Source organism: Atta cephalotes, assembly GCF_000143395.1.
Source record: "Atta cephalotes unplaced genomic scaffold scaffold00024, whole genome shotgun sequence".
Taxonomy (NCBI): domain Eukaryota; kingdom Metazoa; phylum Arthropoda; class Insecta; order Hymenoptera; family Formicidae; genus Atta; species Atta cephalotes.
The window spans coordinates 1,861,829-1,866,247 of record NW_012130088.1 but is presented as its reverse complement, the minus strand read 5'-3'; the positions used below and the strand labels follow the sequence as shown (position 1 = coordinate 1,866,247).

Here is a 4,419-nt window from a genome sequence, read left to right as displayed (position 1 = left end):
AACACTAGTAAATTAATTAAGTTAGTCTCTCTCTCTCTCTCTCTCTCTCTCTCTCTCTCTATTGCACTATTTAATAATTTTAAAGAACTCTAAGAAATGAATGGTCGCGTAAATCCGCCGATATTTTATATTTCGTTCTTCTTCAAAAATCTATCTTTTCTATTTCGGCGACTGTAGTAATACACGCAACACGACCGAATAAAATACAAGGAACGCCGATAACTTCCTTTTCGGTCCGTCCATTTCGCCGATGGCGGGAGCGGTCGTGCGGAGCTTTTTGGAAGAGCTTTTTTTCTCCCTTCCAGCTACCTCGGCGGCGAACCGACCGCAACCAGAACGCGCAACGAACCATAAATCATTGCATACCAAAGAGAAATTCGTATGCAGTGACCTCGATTGAAATGCATCCATTGAAATCTGATCGGTCGCTTTCGCGTCCCCGAAGAGTTCTCGCGTTCCTTCCGGCCTTCCCAGTTGCGACGAACGTATGGCTGTCCATCAAAGGGATTGGGAATCGTTTTTTCGGACAAGTCGACTAAAGCCGAATCGTTGCTCGTAGAAATTTTTAACAAAACGAGATGGAAAAAAATACTGGCGGATAAACTCGCGAAAGGAAACTTAAAATTTTTCACACAATCTATTAACGTATCGGTGCATGAGAACGAGAGATACGACAAATATTAATTAGCCTCGTGTGTGCAATGTCGACAGTCGTGAGATAATCGTCGGCCGTTGGACGAAGAGAAATTATCGACGTTAGTTCCACAGGAAAAATTAATTTCTGGCGCGGCCTTGCACGTCACCTCGAGCCGATGAAAACTGCAGCAGAAAGAAAGTGGCCATCCGATAGATAGAATCTGACGATTATTAATCGATCTACTTACAGGTTATAGTATCAGTGAAAGAATGGATGATTTTGTGAATGCCATTAAGCAGTCTATTTATGTCTCACTGAAATTGATAGTCGGGTCAAGTGTAAATATTTTATCGGAATATTTCGACGGGACGTCAAAAGTCGACGTCGGCAGTGGAGAAGAGATAAAGAAAGGATTCCGCACTAATTAAATGAATAATTGAGTCCTGATGAAATGAGTTACTTTTCACATATAAAACGGTTTATAATGAGATTTTAAGGCATAAAACTTAAACTTCAAGCTTTAATCTGAAAAATTGTTGACACAATCATAATTGATTATTCTGTTCATATGATTGGTCGATTTCTTAAAATTTAAGTTTTATATCTTAAAATCTTATTATAGATATCGCTTAAGGTAGTTTATAGTAATGAACAAAAAATATAAGATACTTAATATTGAATAGTTTTTAAGATATGGCGCATCAAAGGAATAAAACTTGTACTGCTCACAGAGCATCTTTGATACACCATAGTTAAAAACTATCTATAGAGCCTATGTCTATGACAACTTTTGTTTATCACATTCATATGTAAGTTACATCATATGTAAAAAACTGTTTTATTTCTGTCCAATTTTTCATGTAATTATTGCAGAATACTTTCTGCGAACGTTTAGAATTTTCAAGAAATTGAAAAAATTCACGCCTTAAAAACTGAAAGAATATTCGTTTCGTAAGAGAAAGGAATATAAATGTTGCCATAAGATACGGCTTTTTAGCGTGGTAATGTACCTTAATTAATATTTTGCGCGCTGCTGAGGCGACAGCCGTTTAGCTCAAGCTTTGCCACCGTGAGGAGGAACGGCACTTTTCTGATGCACCTGCTCTCGTCACGTATGCTCAACGTCGTCACATGTCGTTTCAACGAAGGACGGTGAAAAAATGGTGAAATTTCCGGGGATGCGAATGACGACGACGACGACGACGACGATGACGACGACGACGAGGACGAGGACGAGGACGCCGACGTGTCTGAAAACCGCATGGAACGCCGGGCGTGTCTCGGATCACTCGGTTGCACGTGCAACCACCGGATGTGCCGAAAGTTCGACCTCGTTCTTCGTGTCGTTAATCATTTTCCGTATAGCTAGTAAACAGAAGCAAACCGTGGCGCGATACGTGTAAAGCGTTACGCGGGCTTTCATTTTCCGTGGAATTTACCGAAATTCCTGTTTAACTGAATCCACGAGTTTGCGTCACCGAAAAATGCCGATACAGTTTGATTAATAGCTCGGTCGGAACGTAACCCGTGCTTTCGCCCGTTCACCCGTCCGTATTTTAATCGGGAAATGTAATGACCGATGCACTCTTTAAAGCCCCTGAGTTATCTTTTGGCACATGTTTTTATAAATTACGAAGAGACGTGTGGCCATTTAGTGTGTGGCATAAATCGACACTATCGGGCAGTAACGCCGTGCGTTATTTCTCCCAACGTTACCGTCATTTTTGATCATGACAAACAATGCCATTTGAAAATGTCAGGATGATCTTAATAGCATCGTTAAAATAACTGCCGGAACGAAGCCGTTCCCGCCGGCCAATTTGACTTTTTAGTGGCTGAATAGACACGTCTAAAATATTATTTTACACCGCTCACGTTTTCACGCTAAATGCATTTTAATTATTATGAAATGCCCGTTGCGAATAATAATAATAATTTTCAAAGTGTTCTTTGATACATTAATATCACTTCTTTTGCAGAAATTAAATGCTAATTAATTTCATCGTAATTATATCTACTGGTAGCACGTTCTTTTTCTTGTCACAAACAACAACGAGTGATAACTGTTTTACAGAACATTTACGGAAATGAAAATATGCCATGGCGCCTGATGTTTCTCCCAATACGAGTTGCATAAATATCGACGAGAATGCGAGCGCATTACAATAGTACATGTAACGCAAAACCGTTGTGTCTATCGATGATCATTAATGTTTGTGTGTCTCTTTCTTTCTTTCTTTCTTTCTTTCTTTCTTTCTTTCTTTTCTTTTTTTTTTGCGCGCAGCGTGTACTTTTTACGCACGGCGTCGCGACGCGCGAGGATGGAGAGAGTGGTGTAGAGATTCGGTGACAAAGCTGAGCCCTTCGCGTTGTCCGCCTTTTACTTTGAAAATGTACGCGCTCTCTACTTTTCGACGGTCTCATACGACGAGAAAAACTCGAGAAAATTATTAGCCGTCGTCGAGTATACGTATGCTTCGCGTTACATGAAATTGCAACATTTACGGAGCGCGCGAGAAAATGCCGCGAGAAATACCATGTGGGTAGTTATATTAAAGCTATTAAAGCTAACTTGCCAGATTGTGTAAGACAAGTGATGAGAATTTACAAAGAAAATGTTAAAGAGTTGGAAGGGCATGTGATTATTATCGACTTATATAATAAGTTATAAAATAATCAGGATATTTACTACATGCAAAAATCTGAAAAGGCTGGATTTTTCAGGAGATTTCTTTTTTATCTTTGTGAGGAAATAAGGGTAAAATGTATTTGGAGACTCGGGAAATTCTTAATTTTTCTTAAATTAAAATTTTATCTTTTTTCGAAAATATTTCTTAAGTTATTTTTTTCTTAATAATGTACAATATTAACAATCAGCAAATATGATATTTACATTCATGTACATTCTTGCACAACTCGCGAATTTTTATTTTAAAAAATAATGGTGAGAGACAGTAGAAGACAATACTTAGAATAGAGTAGCTAATACTATATTGTAATAAGCATTATACTATTTCATAGCTTCGCTCCAATTGCAAAAAACAATAGAAAATCTTATAAACAATCCCCGTCATTAATTTTCATATATAATTTATTTATGTTGCTTGCACTCTAACGTATACTTTGTATTAAAAAAATTCTCTAATTTTTTTACCTGGAATCTTGAAATATCTGGAAAATCTAGGAATTTTTTTATAAGATTTCGATAAATGTTTTGAAAATGAATAAAAAGTTTATAACGTATTTTGATTTTATTTTGAGAAAAATAAGCTGTTCTTGGAAAGATTTAAAAAATTCATTTTGTGTCATTGCTACAAAGCAATTCGAATGGCAATTTGTCGGCTTCTTTCCTAAAGATAGCTCCGAAATCTTTTTTCGATTACTGAATTGACTCTCACCACAGCATCGCCCTTGATTCATCGCGATGTATATTTTGGGACCATGTTGCCATAACACGTATGCCTCTCTCAGTTAATAAATTGGTATTCGAGAAAAAGTAGGAGGACTATTATATCAGTGAGGAAATTGAACTGTTCGCTATAACTGTCTATATTAAGAAAAGTGGATTCTTTGGAAAGGAGGGCGGGGGATTGTGATTTCATTTCAAATGAAACAATGTTTTCTTATCATACATATTTGGGGAACATATTTGGGTAGATGCGCTTTCATCTTTTCTGTTCAAAATTCGGAAGCTGAAGTACATCAACCACTCGCTATCATTGCATGAGTGCGATATATATATATATATATATATATATATATATATATATATATATATATAG

The 4,419-nt window shown here is 37.1% G+C and overlaps 1 protein-coding gene across 1 annotated transcript in view; it reads left to right on the top strand.

Annotated features, from left to right (window-relative positions):
• Positions 1 to 4,419, top strand: part of LOC105620146 (polypyrimidine tract-binding protein 1) — a 315,345-nt gene that overhangs the window by 161,499 nt on the left and 149,427 nt on the right. The window lies entirely within an intron of this gene.